We start from the raw sequence: 21,257 nt of genomic DNA, 5'->3' as shown, positions 1-21,257 counted from the left end.
TTGGCATTTCATTGGATAAATTCACCCGTTTATGACTGTGCGCCAGAAAAAAAGGAAGGAAATCAGAAAATCAGCATCACTGGTTGTTTAGCTTCTGACGGCAGACAAGATTAGTAAATTTCAGAGTTGACTAGTAGCTTTCAGAATTGACTGCTATAAAACTACTTCTCTTTTCTTTTTGATGAATCTAACTTAAGAGAGAAAGAGCATGCAACATAATACCAAAGGCTTGCAAAACACTGCAAGTCTTTGGCATGGGCCACACACTCAACTGCTTCTAGCGACATACAAATTATTTTGAGAAAACGAGGAAGTACCTCAACGCAGGCAGAAACAGATCGTGGAATGCAGCATGGAATTGGACCCTACACAAACATCAGCCGACCCCAAACACTGAATGCTGAGCTGGACGGACCCGTAGGGAGAACAGGGGAGAATCCCAGCATACTCAAGCAGCCCATCTCCCCATCCACATACAGAAGAGTAGGTTTCCTACATAAACAAGCTTAAGCTTTCCATTTAAGGGCAGCTTTGTAGACAGAAAGAACACAGCTCAAGCATGGCATATGCTGCCACCTACTTCTCTCTTGCCAATCCCTGCTGGCGTCCATATTGGTAATTTCCATTGGGCAAGTCAACGAGTGCAACTGGGGCCAAATCAACAAATTCAGGCTAAAATGGGAAACACAGGCCGGAGGGAACAATCTTGCCCAACTGTCAGAGCACGCTATCACCCGAAGACCGGCAGCAAGGGACAAACTACTAGGAACTGGTTCCAAACTGTTCTTACTGTCAAGTAGATTTCTTGGTGGTCAACCAAAGTCTGACCTCTTTCAGCTAATGCCAGCAAGCGCTAATACTGTCTGCTGAAGTAGTAAAGAACAAGGCTTTGGCCTTTATAGTATGCTCTTAAAGCGCCTTTCCTCAGTTTTCTCCTCTCCAGGCTATATATACCCAGTTCCTTCAGAAGTCTTGTTTTCCATACTGCTGACCTTCTCTGCCCTTCCCTAAACTGATTCCATTACGCCTGTATCCTTTTCAAGTGTGTCTCCCAGAACCAGACAGAGAACTACAGTTGAAGTCTGACTAGAGCAAAACCAAGTGGAAGGGTTCCTTCCCACGACCTGGAAATTATGGTTCTATTCACTGAAGGCTAAAACTACATTAGCCATGTCAGATGAGCACCATCCTAGACTCCATTTCCTCCCCATGTCTTTATCCGGTGCCAGTTCCATTGTTCTGAATACACAAGCATGAATAGTGAACATATCTGTCAGATCAGCCATATTTCTGCTCCTATTATCTAGCTCTGGGGGCATTTCCCTCCCAATAACCTTTAATCAAAAGTGCTTCCTCTAAAATTTCAAAGTTTGACTGATTTCTTGACCAGTATTACTTAAATAAAAACAGCAAACGCAGAAGGTTAATTGTGCAAAAAATAATCTGCTAGGACCAAATATAGCTCTCTTGGGCAGAGGTGGAGGGCAAGAGTTCAGACCATCAAGAAATTCAAGATTAGCACTTTCAGAGTAGTCAAGTTTAACATTAGTAACAGGCAGGTTTTGTAGGATGCTTACTGCTATGGAAATCATCTGTCTTAATTGCACTTGCTGATAAGGGAAAAAAAGAGTTTACACTCTACATTCCTTATTGCAATTTTTGGCTGTTGAACTTTATGCCTTACGTCTATGCCCATAAATCTTTTTTCACTGTAACCAGTCATTACAATAGCTCTGAGGAAAGTGATGAAATTCTAATTAAAAGCCAAGTGGGAACACCTCACAGCCACAGATTATAGGACTCTACCAGCAAACCTGGGAACCCCTTTGCTAGCAAGCTTTCTTGGTATATTTCAAGGATGGGGAATCTGTGGGGCTCCATATGCTGTAGGACCAAAACTCCCAGCATCCCTATTGGCCATGCTGCTGGGAATGCTGGGAGTTGTAGTCCAGCAACATCTGAAGCGCCTCCTCTGTTATTGGTCTGTTTATCACAGTCTTGCACATTGAATGCCCTTGGTTTCAAATACGCTAAGAAGAAGAGTTTGGATTTGATATCCCGCCTTTCACTCCCCTTCAGGAGTCTCAAAGCGGCTAACATTCTCCTTTCCCTTCCTCCCCCACAACAAACACTCTGTGAGGTGAGTGGGGCTGAGAGACTTCAAGGAAGTGTGACTGGCCCAAGGTCACCCAGCAGCTGCATGTGGAGGAGCAGAGACTCGAACCCAGTTCCCCAGATTACGAGACTACCGCTCTTAACCACTACACCACACTGGCTCTCTAAAAGAAATGAACCTTTCCAAAGCATCCTAAATTTGGGCATTCTTAAATGGCTGAACTGGATACAACTCTGTATTGCAGGGGGGGAATATTTAGTTCAACATAGTATACAATTTATTACAACACAGAAATCTGGAAACAATCAGAACAAGTTACAGAGCAGTGTGACCTTCTCATAAACAAACTGCATAAATACACTGTAAACAAACATTTCTATTTTAGGTTCCCAGGACATTATTGTTAAATTGGAGACATTATTATTTTACCATTAAACACACACACACACACACACAAACATAAGCAAACAGATTTGCCAACAGCAAAAGCTATTTAAATTAAAACTCTTTTTCAAAAATATTCTCTGAACAATTAACTGACTGTGCAAATATGCAATGTCCTTAATTAGAATTCTGTTCTGCTTACTACACTTTGGGGGAACATTTCTAGAGAAATGTTGGCTACCACACAGGACAACAGAAGGAGCTGTTCTCACACACACACAAAGAACAACCATCCCACTCTATTCTGAGAGTTCTTATTGTTTCCTATACATGCCAAATGAACAGAGGAGATAAACAGGTGGTATGCCTCCACCTCTCAAGCCTGCCTCTGATGACAATTGTCCTGACAGTGCATGCACAACTCCCTTATCCTACTCAGAAATTTCATTAGTAAGATTTTTATCTTACTCATTTGTTGACAGCAGTAGAAAGGGGTGAAACAGACAGGGATGGGTGCGTGTATGCTCACATCTCATTCTGCCAACACAGGGCACCATCCCTGTGAGGCCATCCCTGCATCCTGAGATCACCTGTGATGAACCACCAGTCTCGTACAATCCTTTAAGAGGGAGGCTGCCTCTTACCAAAGGAGATGATGAGAAGAGGAATTAAACTCAGGAAACGCACCTCCAGAGCCAATCTCCCTTATGTATTTTCAGAGCTCCCATGTGCCTCTCTTACTGTCTCAGAAGAATGTGTTCTCACGCTCCCCACTGCAAGAATACACATCTCCTGTGCTTCATCTTAACTGAGGTAGTAAAAAAGGGTAAACACAGTGTGGCTAACCCCACCCATTTCATGTGGACAGGTGGCATTTCTGGCACCTATCATGAACTGCTAATAGGAAGGTCCATTGTTTCTCCTCTCCTACCCTGGGACACCAGAAGATGTCAGGAACTAGCAAACCTGCCCTTCAGCCGCACTTGACTTGAAGGCAGGTTGCAACTGAACTCCACACATTCCCACTATAGGAAGAAGAATTCAGGAACAGCTGCCAAGCATAGGTTGCCACTTGTACTGAACCAAAGCTTGCATATGGAACATCGTCTGGGTAAAGCAGGAGCCTGGAGAATAGAGAAATATACTTTATTGAATAAAGAGCTGCCCATTCACGCTTGCGTGCTCCTCATGTAGCAATGTCTAAGGACAGAGCTGAGATGTTACACACCAATTTCAAAAAGGGCAAAATAATCAATGGGTTACTCCTTGTCTGGTCAGAAGTAAGTTCTATCATATTTAACAAGGCTTAGAATTGCAATCTTAATCACCATCTGTTTTCTAAAGGTAAAGGGACCCCTGACCATTAGGTCCAGTCATGACTGACTCTGGGGTTGCGGAGCTCATCTCGCTTTACTGGCAGAAGGAGCCGGCATACAGCTTCCGGGTCATGTGGCCAGCATGACTAAGCCGCTTCTGGCGAACCAGAGCAGCTCATGGAAACGCCGTTTACCTTCCCGCCGGAGCGGTACCTATTTATTTACTTGCACTTTGATGTGCTTTCGAACTGCTAGGTTGGCAGGAGCAGGGACTGAGCAACGGGAGCTCACCCCGTCGCGGGGATTTGAACCGCTGACCTTCTGATCGGCAAGTCCTAGGCTCAGTGGTTTAACCCACAGCACCACCTGCATCCCAGATCTGCTTTCTAGAGCATGGCAAAACCCAATTCTTCTTTTAATATGACTTTGGGAAATTCACTGATCTAAGTTGGAAAGCAGAGGCTAATCCAGCTAATTTCTGGTCTGGGGCACTGTTATTCTTCACCGCTTCCATATTTCTTTTTTATGATCACTATTTGTTGTTGGTAATCTTGAAGACTGATTAAAAAGTGGGATATACATACTTTTTGTTTGGGAAAAATAACCCTAAATAAGTGTGTGTGAGGGAGTGAGGGAGAGAAATACGAATTCACAATCTTATCCTTGCCTCACACCTTCAGTTCTGCAAAATGTATCAATCTTCCAGCAACTAAAAGGTGTGTTAAGGAAGGGCCCAGCCCCATGACAACTATTTGTGACTTGTTTTTTATTTCCATAAAGCTGAACAGAGATCCACCTGCGTTAAGTACTACTTTCAAAAGACTCAGAGATTCTGTAAGATGCAGAGCATGGAACCAGTAAGCGCTAAAGGATTTGCATAATGTGTGATGCACATCAAGCAATGACAAGAGAAGCTTCACGCACATCTGATGTCTTGAGTCAGAAAGAGTTCAGGGGATCCACCTAACTGAAAATGTAAACTATGAAGTGCCGGGTCAATAACTGAACACCATCCCTGCACTCTCATTGGCTCAAATGCTTCCATTTTCAGTACAGTGTAATGTGATGTCCAGACAAAGCTGTCAAAACACTAGGACATTTTACTATGATGAAAAGCTTGTTTGTTTTGTTGGGAGCCCTGCTGTTTAAAGTGCGCAGCAGGGTGCCCAACTGAAGACCTATCATCCAGAGCGTCACTGCGCTTACTCATACCGCATTCTGCAGAATAAAGCCCAAAAGAAAAACTTTCAACTGTATTGTTATTGTATTTATTTATACCCTGCCATTTTCCAGTTCAGGACTTTACACAGATAAAACAGAACCAGCTAAGAACATGGGGAAAGGCAATAATTATTATAATTCAATTAGTGTTGTTTTAATGTGTAAAAATCCAATAACAATTTTTAAAAAATCACAGCACCTGCTCTGTCCTCAAAAACAATCAGTCCCCAAAGCCCTTTTGGAATAGAAAGGCCTTTACCTGCCAGCAGACAGATAGCAAGGAAGGAGCCAGTCTAACTTCTCTAGGAGGGAGTATTACGTTCAGACAGTGCAAGAAATATTTAGTAGCTCTCCGAGAGTGAATTGGGATGATACTCTTTAAAAATCATAAGAAGATTGGAGCTGTACCGATTTCTACTGTCCAAAAGACGGAATGACCTTTCAGTCGGTTAGATTAGCCACTTCAGTTAATATAGTGGCATGTTCTGCTTCCTTGCATTGCCCATCAACAGTTAGTACCTACAGCCGATTGGGCAAGCTAGGTAAGCAACTATTTAAAACGCAAAGTGTGGCTAGCTTTTTGTTTGGTTATTATCAGGCTACCGCTATCCAGCTCACTCCTTCACTAAGAGAACCTTAGAACTGAGAACAATTCTGCCATCATAAACCTTCCCTCTTAGTTAACTAACTGTCCTGTCTGCTTACTTTGCAATACTTGCAGAGGCACGTTGGGCTGCTGAGGAAGGTAATGAAATAGGAACTGGAGAGAAGCAAAGAAGCTGAACAGGTCTCAGACATGGTGATGACCGACTCCACTTAATTTGACTTTCCACTTTTATTTCAGGACCCAAGCCATTAATTTGTAAATGAGGGCAAACGGATAATTTATAGTTCCATCCATCACAATAAATTTATCCTCACCCAGCCAGAAATAACCCCATTAGGAGTCTAGTACAGAGCAAGACTATGTAGCCAAGACTTTTACAGGGTGGGGGAGATCAGACAAGACATCAACCTCTCAAATCTAATCTCGATTATCATTCGTAGTCTGGAGAGAGAAATTAAAGAAATAAATCAATGTCTTTATAGTCTGATGTGCTACATGGCAATAATAAATACCACCTTCTGTGATTATTCATGAACATTCATAAAGGTATTTGAAGATGAAGGGTGCCAAGTAATAATTAACCAGTGTGAAACATCATGAGTTTTGTTTTTGTCCAAGTTATAAAAGCTCAGCAAATATACAGCGAGTTTATCCTGGAGGCAACTATGCTCCATCTGCATAAAGAAAATCTACATTGCCAGTTAACTTGTTTCAAGGCAGAAGAACTACCAAGAAAGCCAGCTTAGAAGTTTAAGCGCCATGGACTGCCCACGACGAATCCCGAGAATTGGAAACTTGGCAAATGTGTTGAGAATTCTTTCTGCTAGGGGTGCCTACTGTATCCCAACTCACTATGATTTTCTGAGCAGAGGGAGAGAGTGAAGGCTGTGATGTACATAGATACACTATGAACCAGTTGCAAGAGGATGGTGAGAGCAGATATGATTGTTTCCCCAACACCATCAAATTGCCAAACACCACCACCCCAATTCCCATTTTGCCCAGAGCGTCAAGAAAGACATTATTAAAGACACCATTAAATAATTATTGGTATCTACATCATGATCTCTTCAAGGCTGAGAGGGCCCAGTAGAGTAACTTGCACCAATATTTAAGCTTGCACTGAATATGCCCCTATTTCCAAGTTGGGGGGGGGGTTGGTTTTGGTCACACAGTGATAAGAGAAACGAGGTTTTGCAGTTTTATTTTATCTTTTTACTTCAAATGTTCCACGACTAAGTCCTGACAAGGAAAGCACAGTACTGACCGAGCCTAGGTACTGAAACTAGATACTCTCACAAACTGAGCTGAAGGGCATAAAATACATTCATATTTCATTTATGCACCTAAAATGCAAAGGCTGTGGACACCCAGGAGAAAGCATATCAGGTGAATGTCTGAAAATTGGGGGTTAATGCCAATAATGACCATAAGAGGATCTGTCCAATCAATATCACAGCTCTGTGTATTTAAAATCCTACAAATGCAGAAGTGGCAATTGGCTCACTGTGAACACTGACAAAATAGATGTCTCCTAACTATACATCTTTGGCACCTGTTAAATTACTTATTCCTTACAACATCAAAAGCATTTCAGCGAGACATACATCAATAACATTCATAACTCTCACATATATACCAGCTTCTGAATCCCCAGTGGTTCTTGCAGTATCCAGCCAAAACATTTTATTAAAATATTATTTCATTTCCAAAAGGTGATTTTCAGCACTGTGGACAGGCCTTAATGGAACCCCAATGAGCCCCATCAAGTGATATAGGCTCTTTCCCATGGCCAGTAATTTAGATTACAATCCAATGCACACTTAAGAAGCAAGCCTCATTGAATTCAGTGGGTTTTTTGCCTATATAAACCCTCTCAGAAGTCTGCTTTACCATCCATGCACTGTACTCCTTTATTTAACATCATTGTGTTTTCAGGGTGCAAACATTCTGACCCAACAGTGGGCAGATTCAAAACAACACCTCCAATAGGGTTAAAATGCTACAGAGGAGATGGAACAAGAGCTCTGTTCATTTATCTCACTGTCCTCCATGTTATTCTTCAGTAGTATCATGCATAATGCAAACATCACATTAAAAGCAAAGAAGATGCACTCACGCTACCCATACGTAATGCAGATCTGACATTTAAGAAACCACCAGTACGGAGTAACAGCAGTAGAAAGAGATGCAAAGATGAAAAACCCACAGCTGCATAAAACAGCATTTATAGAGAAGTCCCAAAACAGTTTCAAGCAAAACATAACTCTTTCTAGGGAATAGCTGTCTAAAGAACAAAGCTTTATTCTAGTGTAAGCGTATGAATTCTAGAAGGCACACTGGATGGGATTCAACTAAGTTGCTGTGTGCATGGAATGAGTTCTGCTCACATTTGGGATTCTCCTCCCCCTAAAACTGTTCTGGAGATTAGGGGAACCACAGGGCAGGTTCAGGAGGAACAGGAGGAAGGAAAGAGGGGGGAGTTTAAATACATGAGCAGACCTCATTTCCTGTGTACATAATGCTACATTAAATTCCAATTTCATTATTATTCTTACTATCATCATCATCAACACCACCACCACCTCCATCAGCAACATCATGTGAAGACCAGAAGTAAACTTAAGTAGCGCTGAAGTGTCTTAATGTTGGCATGTTCCCTTGTCACAAAGGAGGTTCCTCACAGTTAGGTCATGGTCTGCAGCGCTCTTCAGTTTACACATGGACACAAGATACATGTTTCAACAATGTTGTCTATAAGGCTATCTAGTTACAGCCCAGGAGCCAAGAGGTGAAACTGTATCCCTTTGAACTTCTTACCAAATTAGACCACAGTGTTAAAGGTATCGGGGATTAATTAGAGGGCAGGTTTCGGTGCAGTTGCTCCAAAGGCTGGTCATGCGCCCTCTTTCTGCTACAGCTGGGGAGAGCTGGGGAGAGCTGGGGAAATACACATCTGCAGAGGTCTGGCCTGTTGTATAAAAGTGCTCTCTACTGGTGCTCTGAAATGTTTCTTTAAAAAATAATAATAATAAAATAAAATAAAGAGCAACACAGCAAGCAAAGAGTGAGATAACAAGACAAATGCTATGGATGTGGAATAAGAACACTATTTAAAAAAGTCAAGCAGCACAGAAATGCAACACTGCAATTCTATGTCTATTTAGTAGTAGTAGTAGTAGTAGTAGTAGTAGTAGTAGTAGTAAGAATACTACTAATTTCTTACTTGTACCCCACCCATCTGACTGGGGCACCCCAGCCACTTTGTGTGGCTTCCAACAGAATACAATATATCAGGCATGATACTCATGTCCAATGGGGCTTACTCATTAATAAGTCCCAGACAATCACTGAATTGGGTTTGGAGGCTCATATGGAAGACAGTGGTCCTTGAGGCATACAGGTCCCAAAGTGTTGAGGGCTTTAAAGGGTTAAGATCAGCAGCCTGAGTTGACCACAGAAATATATCAGCAGCTGGGGTAGATCTCACAAAACTGGCTATTGCCCTTCAGCATCCTACCTGCGGCACTTTGTACCAGCTGAAGTTTCTGAACAATTTAAGGGTTGACCCACCCAAATCAATTCTGGATGTTTCAAGGACATACACAATGACAGCAAGGAAGGGTCTTGGTGAGTGAGCCAGCTGAAGCTGGAAAAAGGAACCCAGCACCACTGATGCATCTAACAAGAGTACCATGCCAAGGGTATCCCCAAACTATAAATTCAGGGGCACGGCTGGATCAGGACATTTTGCTGCTATGGGCAAAACACCACAATTATGCCCCTTCCCCCATGTCAACTCCCCCCCCCTCCACAGATCTGGGCTTTCTTCCACTGCCCCACCCATACTGCCACTGGTCCCACAACTGCAGTCTTGCCTGAGGCTGTGCCCATGCTACCACCATGACGCAGCAACAGAGGTGAGGACCGTGAAGGCAACAGCGCTGCACCAGCATTGAGGGCAAAGCCCCAGCAGGGCTGGCAGCAGAACAATAGCAGGAGCAGGGAGAGGGCCGGATCCACCACCCGAGGCTAACAGCCTCACCTAGCCTCATGGGTGGCTCACCCCTGTTCAGGGAGGATGCAACCCCCTTCCAGGACAAACTGTAAACTCAAACCAGAGTCAAATGGCCTATCCACTAACCGTAGTTCTGTTTTGCCTGGACTAAATATTGATAGCGATTAGCCTCAACAAGTGAGCCTCATAGGCAAGCAAGGATTTGAACTTAGTTTAACAATACAGTTGTAGCCATGGAAGGAGAATGGGTGGGGGTGGGGAGAATACAAAACAAGGAACACTGAGAATCGAACAAGTATTTAAGAACCGAAACCAGAAAAAGCCAAACCCAAGTTGTCTTTAGCTTGTCTTAGCTCCAAAATAAAGGAGAAGAGCTTTATTTTCTGTCTGTCCCTTTTTGCCCTCCAGATGAAAAAAAGGACAAATTTTATGGCCGCAAGGAAATCACTGCAGCTCATATACTGAGGTCTAATTCACATGGGCCATTGAGATTTACCACAAATTGATATCTACGACAAAGCTCCTGCTGATTTATGGAAAGGGTCACTTGGGACACTGAGGTCTTTTCCAACCTGCTCATGTTCTTCATCCAAAAAGGGATACCAGTGGTATAGTTCTTCAAAACCACATTCCATTTAGTTCTGGAGCAGTTCCACTATTTATTTTTTTAAAAAAATGAAAGAGACAGAGATTTGATTCTCTAGGAAGGGGAAAAAAACTTTCCTCACAAATGGAAAAGGGCTACAGGAAAACATATGGCTCTGTTTTCCAAGATGACACCCTACTACCAGTTGATAAAAGTTAATATTCCCTCTTCAGCTGAAAAAAAAGGAGCCCTTACACGAATTATTTGTACACAGGCTGTGTTTCCATACAGCCTGTGGAGCAGAGCTACTATCTTGCCAGCTATGTGATGTCATATAAATTCTGTGCCAGTTTCAGGAGTGTAAGCCTAAAGCATAATGAGCTTCCTGCTCCAAGAGGAGCCTGTCATTCCAAGTGCTGCCCTTGATGTCAATGCCAGGACAAAATTATCTAGGATGAGCAAATGTGGCTGTATTATCAACTTTCCAATGACACCTGCAAGACATACGTATTCAACACTACCCTCTGTATCTTATTACTCTTATGGCAGTGCAACAATATGCAGTCCTTAAAAAAAATATTATTAAAAATTCAACAAAAATAACAAAAACAGGAAAAAATAACAAATACAACAACAAACGTAGAAAAATATACACAAAAAACAATATCAGATCCATAAAATGGGATTCTCCGAATCCCGTGACTTCCCTCCACCCCTGGTTCCTTAAATTTTCTTTTCAACTACATATCATTTCTACTCCAAAATATTTTTAGCCTCAAATATGCAGCCCTGAAGCAAAGATTTAGTGACAAGATAATGGGATCTCGCAAATCCTCCAACTGAAATTTCCCCCTAAAAAAAAATTCACTTAAATAAGAGCTCAGAAACCCATGGTCCTCCAGATGTTGCTTGACTACAATTCCCATCATCCCTGACCATGGACCATGCTGGCTGGGGCTGATGGAAGTTGTAGTCCAACAACCCTAGTTCTGCATCCCTGACTTAAAGGAAACATGCCCAGGAGAACATTGCATATAACTAGAAGACAAGCGTGGTTCAAATATAGAGAATGTAAATATTGTCCTTTGAGTCATGAGAAGGCATGTATGTCACTGGTTATCAAACCTTAGAATTCCATCTATGATCTTATTGCCTGGACTGACATTTTGCTGCTAAACTCTCTTAATCTCAACCCCTTTTCAGTCATATGTCATTAATGGCTCCAGCAACCACTGCTTGAAGACTTGTATAGGTTTTCAAAGCCTTCAAGATCCTGAGTCACTATCTTGGAAACAGAGACAAAGGATTATACTGTCCCCAAGCTACCATACTGTTTCCCCCAAAAAGATAGATAGGTACAGATAAATTCAAATTAACCTCTGATCTGTAATAAATATGGCGCCTAAAGTATTTGCAATCTGGACTGGAGGGTTTTGGAACTGAATTCTGTTGTAATTAACGACCCTTCCAAACAACTGTGCTCAGGATCATGGTGTTATGTCTTACACCTCAACTCAATAGTTTTAATTTAAGTTCATCTCTATATAAGCTAAGCTCAACCCAGCGCAGGAGACACAGAATGAATTAATTTGAAGGAGCTGACACTGGGTATAAAAATAAGAGGGAGAAATTCTTCACACAGGAGGAGGAAATCAGTGCTACCAGTATCAACCAATTATCTTAGAATCATAGAATCATAGAATCATAGAGTTGGAAGAGACCACAAGGGCCATCGAGTCCAACCCCCTGCCAAGCAGGAAACACCATCAGAGCACTCCTGACATATGTTTTGTGCTGTTCAAGAGCAGAGAGAAAAACATTACAAAGCCATGAACTAAGGTGCAATTGTCCCATACTGAAGGCTTGGCTGAAGAATACAGAACAACTGAAAAAATATTTAGCAAGGTACACTAAATTTCAAAGGATTTTAAAAAGTCAATTAGTGTATAAAGAATGTATCTTTAAGCATCTTTGCTCCCCCACTACTTATCTACCTTATTTTCACCAAGATAGAAATTCTGTTCTGGTTTACTATTTAGGTAATGCAGCCATTAGCCTCAGTTGCAAGCAACACAATTAACTGGTACTTGATAATGCTCATTTAGGTAACTGGATGCTCCAGAAAACCAATGAGGTGCAACTCAGGATAAGTGAAGTTCTCAGAAGATATGCAATGGAACAGTTGTTCTACAGGAACATTACATGCAGGAAAGAGAGAGCGAGAACAAATAAAATGACACCAACATAGAAAGATTATGTTTGAAAAGGGAATTAATAAAGAAAGGTAACATTACGAGGTAAACATTTTTCCCAAACAAGTGAGAAAAAGGAGTACCTTTGTTTGATTATCAAGTTTCTCTCTTTTGTAACTGATCTCCTTTGCTCACTTTACAGATAACAGTGGAATCAAGGAGGAATTTAATGCTTTTAAAGTATGTATTGCTTTCATCTCCAGATTTTCCAGCCCCATACAGGTCTCCCACAGGGGTGGTCCAGGCTAGCCTACTGGTGCCTGGAAACAGCTTCAAGGATAAAGGTAGACAAATTGCACAATCCATTGCTGACATGAGCTTGTGCCTTATTTCCCTCCCCTCCAAGCAAATGCAAGGCATTGCACCTACTCTCTTCTCATATAGCTCAAGGGAGTACTGTTCATAAGACAGGATTTTACCACTGTCCCAAATGATCAAATAATATTTTGGCTGGGATACGGGAACAATACAATATTTCTGTTTAGGCATCCCAAAGGTTACTTATAGCATTAGAACGCTTGGGTGAAGTAGCGTAACGTACCGAATGTTTTAGTTCCAAGCATTTATGCAGCAGGATGGAATAAATTTTCACTAATGGTAAACATTCCTGCAGCTCTGAAACACAACTACAGGATTACTCAACTGATTCAAAGTGTTTGCCACATGAAAGGGAACGACATATGTAAACTTGTTAAGCACAATCAAAGCTTTAGTCTGCACCAGTGCCAAGGATTTTAACAATAGTGCTAAGAATGCATTCTAAATAGAACAATTATGGTTGACATCTATTTACTCTTAATTTTATGATAAAGAAAACTGTCTCACTGATTTAGATCTATTTGAAAGCTCCCTTTAGATCTGCAGCATAAAGACTAAAATGCATATATATTTTTGAAATGTAAGTGTTTAAGAATCAACACACAAATAGGGCTTTTTTCTTGTTGCGGGAAAAAGCATTGGATAAAACGTAAACCACCCCAAAACTATGCTGATTAATTTAGGCTTATCAAATCAAAAGTTTTATGCAACTGCTATTCATTGAAGTTGAGCGTTGTTGCATCCAACAGGATTTGCTCATTCCATGTGTATTAAATTCAAATATTTAAAGGCCTCCCTGTGGAAGGAAGCCACAGGGAATCAGCAACCCAAGCAATTTCTAAACTGACACATGAGGAATGCTGCTACACATGCAACAAATGCAGTCATCTGATTGCTTTGTCAAATGCACATATATCCATTCCATGGTTGTTCACCCAGGGTCAAGTGCAGGCACAGAGTTACTACCAAGACTAGGCTTGTCACTCCACAAGCCTGCTTTGGAAGCAACAATAAATATGGCTTACCATTACATGAATGAGCCTGCGGCTCCCCTCTCTTCCACTGCTACAAGGCAATCGTACGTTTTCCATTCCTTTTTAAATTATCCACTATTTAGCATTGCATCCAAACCTGAACTGTAGGTACTCTTAACTACAGTTTATTGAAACAAGCCAGCTTCATAAACCATAGGTTTCTGGATTCAGACAATGATGCAAAGTATGGTTAAACTAAAAAGGAAACAAACACTTTCAAAATCTTCCTTGTTGCAGCTCATACATACAATGGCCAGCTATGGTTTAGTGTTACATTTTAAGGACTCTGTGGAAACCAGCCAACTTCAAAGCATATTTTATAAAGCTGGCTTGTCACTAAACACAATTAAGATTGACCACAGTTTAGGGTTCAGAGGTAAAGGTAAACTGTGGTTAATCTATAAAGGAAGCAGAAGCTTCTGAACTCCTCACAGCTGTATTGGCAGGGGTGGAGAACACAGAAGCCTATGGTTTAATGAACCAGGCCAGTACCTAAGGCACAAGCTGGTAGCATTTGAGAGAGATTCTATTAAGAAATGCATGGGATTGTGCATATATTATCCCATGCTGGATACAGTAATCTTAAACCATTACTGCAGACTTTGTGATAAATGTGCCCGCAGCAACCTATTTCCACATACATTTGCTAGACTGAGAGTTATGACAGCAGCATTTCCTAAGAACTGAACTTAACACAGACATAAAAAAGTATTTATTGGTTATGAGCCAGTTTTCAATATGGGACTGGAGGAACCATTTTTATCATGCTTAGGATATATCAACAAAGCAGTGGGGTGTGGGGGGAATCCCTTATAGATCTTTCATCTTAAAAGCCCATAGAAACTGCACAAAGCCATAGCTTTATAGAAATGCTCTTTCCTCCACGTATTGGATATGCAATGAGTACACTGAACAATATACATGTACAACAGTTGTACACACTGTGTATATATACATATGCACAATTAAATGAGTTTAGTATTTCCCTCTTACTAGTCTAACCATTTAATTATTGAAAAGTGCATATAGAAGCTAATAGTTCAACTATTTGTGCCAGCTATAGCTTATCAACTCCAGAAGAATCCTGTTCCGTTTCCCATTTACATTGCAAATACCAAAAATGGAGGACGGCTGGCTTTGTGAACATGTTGCATAAATCCTACCCACAATCCTACCCAGTGGAATAATGCTCATTGATTTCCATTATGTGTCACAGAAAGAAATCTGCATTTCTGTATTTGCTGTATTTGTGCTAGTGTAAAGCACTTTTACTTGTGTGAGGCAAGACACTCAATTTACACCAATCCCCTCTATCACAGTTCTCTCATTCTCTCCTGGCAGATCTCCCAGTGCTCTAGAGCAACTTTTCATGGGTCCATAGAGGATGTAGTCGTTGCAGAGGTCAGAAAATATTGGGTGCCCTGCCTTGTCCAAGAAGAAGTGCTTTATGCTGGTGCAAGGCCACCACTAGAGATAATCTTAGTGCCATATTCACACAGAGAGACTTGATTCATAGAAGGTCGATTTTATTTGAGAAAATAAATCTGCTATGTAAGCTATGAAACCAGTAAACCTAACACACAGTCAAAATAATAATTTTAGGTACTGAAGCATATTCTCAGGGATTATCCAGTTCTATCAGAATCATCATCGTATTCAATATCACATATTCAGTAATCATAGACAGTAAAAACCATAGCCACATCCCCACACCTGATTCTACAGCGCTTTCGGTGTTGCTGGACTCTTGACACTGGATTAATGGTTCTCCATCAGCGTGACAATAAAACAAATAAAAGATGGCTTAGTCGATAGAGCAGGAGACTCTTAATCTCAAGGTCGTAGGCTCAAGCCTCATGTAGGAGAAAAGATTCCTGCATCGCCAGGGGGTTGGACTAGATGACCCTCGTGGTCCCTTCCAACTCTACAGTTCTATGATTCTATGAAAAGCTCCAGAAACTAAATATAGTTTGCTAGAAACAGACAACATAAATGTATTTCTTCAAGAAAGCTCTATAATGAATTGTAGACAATTGCGTATTACCCTTCCAGCCAGTTACCATACATTTCTGTGTACAGTGGTACCTCGGGTTACATACGCTTCAGGTTACATACGCTTCAGGTTACAGACTCCGCTAACCCAGAAATATTACTTTGGGTTAAGAACTTTGCTTCAGGATGAGAACAGAAATCATGCTCCGGCGGCGCGGCAGCAGCAGGAGGTCCCATTAGCGAAAGTGGTGCTTCAGGTTAAGAACAGTTTCAGGTTAAGAATGGACCTCCGGAACGAATTAAGTACTTAACCTGAGGTACCACTGTATAAGATGCCCCCATATATAAGACGCCCCCTATTTTGGGGGACTCAAATTTAAGAAAATGGAGGGGAGATGGCACGGAGTTGTTGAGCTTTGGGATGGGATTGCCGAAAATCGCTCACCTGCACGTGTCGCAAAATCTGCTTCGTCTGTCCCCTCGCCGGCAGAAGCCGCCAATTGCACGCCCAATTGCCGCAGCTTCAGTCAATCAACACAATTTACACAGAAACCAATCACACGCACAATAGCCGCTAACAGCCGCGGCAGCAACCAAACATCCACCCTATGCACTACCCATGTATAAAACAACCCCCATCTTTCGGCATGATTTTTAAAGGAAAAACCCTAGTCTTATACACGGAAGAGGACGGAAAGCAGTTATAAATGCCACTGATTTTAACAAGGGGTGGTCCTATGCAACTTGCCTAGGAGTGAGCCCCACTGAACTCCATGGGAATCACTTCCAAGCACATGCAGACCAGACTGCGCTGCCAAACACATACTCTATCAACAGCTAACCACTTTTGCACACACTTTTTACACAGACATATATCCAAGTAAGGGATGCGGGTGGCGCTGTGGGTTAAACCACAGAGCCTAGGACTTGCCGATCAGAAGGTCGGTGGTTCGAATCCCCATGACGGGGTGAGCTCCCGTTGCTCGGCCCCTGCTTCTGCCAACCTAGCAGTTGGCACATCAAAGTGCAAGTAGATAAATAGGTACCACTCCGGAGGGAAGGTAAACGGCGTTTCCGTGTGCTGCTCTGGTTCGCCAGAAGCGGCTTCGTCATGCTGGCCACATGACCCGGAAACTATACGCCGGCTCCCTCGGCCAATAAAGCGAGATGGGCGCCGCAACCCCAGAGTCGGTCACAACTGGACCTAATGGTCAGGGGTCCCTTTACCTTATATCCAAGTAACAACACTACGGTAATTTGTTTTGATAAATAACCATTGCTGCTGCCATGAGTCCTGGAAGGAAGACCTGCTCCCTGCTGTAAGGCCCATTTCCACCTGGCCTAGGGAGTGGGGCCCAGACTCACCCTGAACAGCTAAAAGAGGCTCTTGGGAGGCCACTGGGACATTGCTGGAACAACTCTTGGTTTGGGGCAATTGGCTAAAATGTTTAAATTGTTTTAAACGGTTCTAATTTTGGTTCCTCTGTTTTGTTTTTGTCGGGTTGGTGTTGGTTAAATGCTTAGGTGGAGTTGGTGGTTATTTTAATTTGGGTATAACTGTAAATTGTTATTATTTTTGTTGTTGTCATTATTGATTTCTATTGATTGATTGATTTATTGGTTGGTTGGTTGGTTGGTTATATAGGATATTTTGTTTTTCAATTACAGATAGGTAGCCGTGTTGGTCTGCCACCTGTATCTGAAGAAGTGTGCATGCACACGAAAGCTCATACCAAGAACTAACTTAGTTGGTCTTTAAGGTGCTACTGGAAGGAATTTTTTTGTTTTTCAATGTTTGATGTTTTGTTGTGTTTTTATATATGCTGTAAGCTGCCCAGAGTGGCAGGGGAAACCCAGCCAGATGGGTGGGATATAAATTTTAAAAGAGAAAAAGAAATATTCGATCGAAATAATCAACCAGTATTTCCACATGTGGAACAATTCAAAATCCTTACAATGGGAGTGCAATCTAGTTGTAGATCTTTGGATGATTTCTAGGGTGCCCAACTCCCAAGTGCGGTAGCAACAAAAAGGCTCCGATTGGTACCCCTTTTCTATAGTAATTCATATGTAGAAATGTATCTTATGTGTGTAAGTTGTCCCAGTGTGTACTGTAGATAATTAGCTCCATCTCTCGGACACCTTTTGGAATCTAGCTTTGCTCCTATAGGCCATTTTTTGTATCCATCTGTGATAGATGGACATCAGGATTCTTACAAAAAAACAAAGTCGATCACACAATAGTTTCCTCATGTTTAACTTGACTCGACTTTAAGGCTACATATCTTGCTGCCGACTGCGGCAGCAATCCACAAACCTGTCAGGCCTTACCACCTGGACTTAAAGTGAATTTAAGAAAGATTACTATCCTTTAAATCACATCTCATTGTTTGACTTCAAATCTTGGATATGCATCACATTCAATGAATGTTACAGCTTGAGATCACAAGCTGTAGACGTTCTATCTATAATAATAAATCTTGAAATAGCTTATTCAAACTCACAAAACGAGAGATGGGACAGCGCATAGAATGAGACAGATTTTTAAAAAGAAAAGAGAAAGGTAAGAAGTGGGAATATTTATTGAAGATATAACCCTCTAGTTACCTTACCAAGCCAGGACACATCAATATTCTTTGCCCTACTCTTGTTTTTCCTGAAACACATCAGGTAATTTATAAGCATCATGCATTTATGGAAGACCAGTTCAAAGCATCTTCGTCCCTTTTCATCCATGTGTAAATTATTTGATGTTGTACTTATTAAATGGTTTTATTTATTTATTAAGGGACGCAGGTGGCGCTGTGGGTTAAAGCACAGAGCCTAGGACTTGCCGATCACAAGGCCGGCGGTTCAAATCCCCGTGACGGGCTGAGCTCCCGTGGCTCGGTTCCAGCTCCTGCCAACCTAGCAGTTCGAAAGCACGTCAAAGTGCAAGTAGATAAATAGGTACCACTCCGGAGGGAAGGTAAACGGCGTTTCCGTGCGCTGCTCTGGTTTGCCAGAAGCGGCTTCGTCATGCTGGCCACATGACCCGGAAGCTGTACGCCGGCTCCCTCAGCCAATAAAGCGAGATGAGCGCCGCAACCCCAGAGTCGGCCACGACTGGACCTAATGGTCAGGGGTCCCTTTACCTTTACTATTTATTTATTGCCTTTCTATCCCACCTTTTTTGCCCTTCTTCAATCAATCCCCACATCAACCCTGTGAGGTAGGTATGGCTGGCCACACCCAGTTAGTTTCATAGCTGAGAGGGGATTTGAACCCTGCTCCCCCAGGTCTTACTCCGACACTCTCACCACACCACCACACTGGCTCTCACAACACACAGGTGAAATTACTTGATGCTATGCATGTTAACTCAGAAGTCAGTCAATGAGACCAATTTTGAAATCAAAGAATCACTTCAAAAACAGTCATTCTAGCAAATGCCCAAAATGACAGACTTAGATGAATTAAAGTAATTGCAATTTTTCTTGAGTCATTAAAGTTATGAAAGTTTTTATGGTAAATGAACAATTCCAAAGGAAAACCTTTTGAAGTTCACATTTTATTTTATTTTTACAAAAACAAACAAGCAAGCAAATCTCAGGACTGAAATAATTTTTTTTCCATTTTTAAGTGGCAAGGCGGCATTCAGGCTAGAATGTGCAACATTATCGACTACCACATTAAAATAAATGTGTGAATCACTCCGCTTGTATTACCAATATAGACCACTAGTAAATGTACTTATGATCTAACAGCTTTGTATGTTTATTCAAAAGTAAGTCCCACTGTGTTCAATGGTACTTACTCCCAAGTAAGTGTGCAAAAGATTACAGCCAGTGATTGCAATTTGCATGATTTCCTGGGAGTTAAGTCTCACGGGTTTTTTCCTGGGCAAACATGCATAAGATTAAACTTAGACTTGGACTTCCATCTTCCCTTAAGTGATTTTCTCAGCAAGTACTGGCTTTACCTATCAATTTTTAGCAGTTCTAGACACATGTCCATCCAATGAAAAGAGCATCACCCTACAGACAAAATGCTTTGCAACTATGAGAAGCAACTATTGGAATTCACAGCAAAATGCATTCACAGAGCATTTGAGTACATACTTGAGTCAGGCCTATTAACTTTGTGTGTATGTCACATTAGTAGAAAAGGAGCCTCAAAAAATGTAAACTCTTGAGCCTGTTAAATAAAAAGGAGTTCTGCATCCTCAGTATACCACCAAATGCATTCCGTTTATTCACATTTAACACGCTAAACGGTCTCACTAAAAATCAATAGAGCTGAATCAACTTTAACCTAAGCATCTCAACGCAGCTGTTCTAGATATTCAACTACAAGGCCTGGTTTGTTCCTCTTAATAGAGTTTCTGCTCTAATATTTAAAACTAGGATGTAGCTTTAATTCGAATACCGCAAAACAGCGAAGATGCACGTAGATATTTCTTTTAAGCATTTCATCTGTAGGGATCAAGCACCAGGCTGCAGAATATTCTGCGATCACGGAGGTGGGGGGGGGGGAGGCTTGTTTGTTTTTTTAAGTCCACTTTATTTAGCAAAGAAATACATCTGTATTTCGTAGGTAAGCCTCCCGTCTCGAATCCGTTTGTATGATCTCCAGCTCGGAAACTTCCCCCCAGCGAAGCGCCTATTTCATTTCCTGCCCTCTGAAAGCTCGCCAGCTCTTGATCCTTGGGGGAGATGGACTGACCATGACACTCTCGCCGACGAGGAGGGAAGACCAGACCCAGGAAGGGGGGGAACCACCGCGCTCGTGATCGTGCACTTGCAAAGCGCGCCGATCAATTCCCCAAACATTTCATCTGTTGCTGCAGATCCCCAGCGCTTGCAGCGAGCAACGCACAACAAAAGCCTCGCCTGAGACTCTGCGCCTCTCGCGCGCAGCGCTGTGCCTCCTCCTGCACACGGGGACCCTCCTTTCCCCCTTATTTAAAAACCGTCATCAAGGTGGGGGGGGGACCCGGGCTACTCACCGCTTGCGTGGCCAGCCGCCCGCCTCGGGCCAGCCGCCCCATCCCACGAGCGCACAATGCAGCGAGCGAGGCTGGCGGCGTGCACTGCAGTCCTGCTCTGGAACGCTCAGCCTCCCCGACACTCCCGCCAGCCAATGAGAGCGCCGGAAGCCGCGCTAAATTCTTGGGCTGCCTCGCCATTGGCCAGCCAATTAGCGTGGCTTGGCTGATCAGAGGGGTTGAGACGAGCTGCAGGGCTGGTCGCCCGCGTTGCAAGGCGGAGGGAGAGAGCGAGAGAGAGCCAAAGAAGGGAGGAGAAGCAGCCTTGGCTTCGCCACGCAGCCCTTCGACCCACCTGGAGGTTCCTCCACAGGTCACGAGAGATCACCCCTTGTGCCCATCGCTTTGGGGTTGCATGTCACAGAATCCATGGAATGATTCCCAGAT

General features: G+C 42.4%; 1 protein-coding gene across 1 annotated transcript in view; it reads right to left on the bottom strand.

Moving 5' to 3' along the window:
- LYPD6 (LY6/PLAUR domain containing 6) overlaps positions 1–20,964 on the bottom strand; it is a 62,864-nt gene extending 41,900 nt beyond the window's left edge. The window contains exon 1 of the mRNA XM_083495273.1: positions 20,832–20,964. The gene's annotated coding sequence lies outside the window, so the exon portion shown is untranslated. The remainder of the gene's footprint in view (positions 1–20,831) is intronic.
- Between the last annotated feature and the right edge of the window lie 293 nt (positions 20,965–21,257).

Source organism: Podarcis liolepis (assembly GCF_965112155.1).
Source record: "Podarcis liolepis genome assembly, chromosome: 1".
NCBI lineage: Eukaryota > Metazoa > Chordata > Lepidosauria > Squamata > Lacertidae > Podarcis > Podarcis liolepis.
The sequence above is the reverse complement of the archived record's forward strand: the minus strand, read 5'-3'. Positions and strand labels throughout refer to the sequence as shown.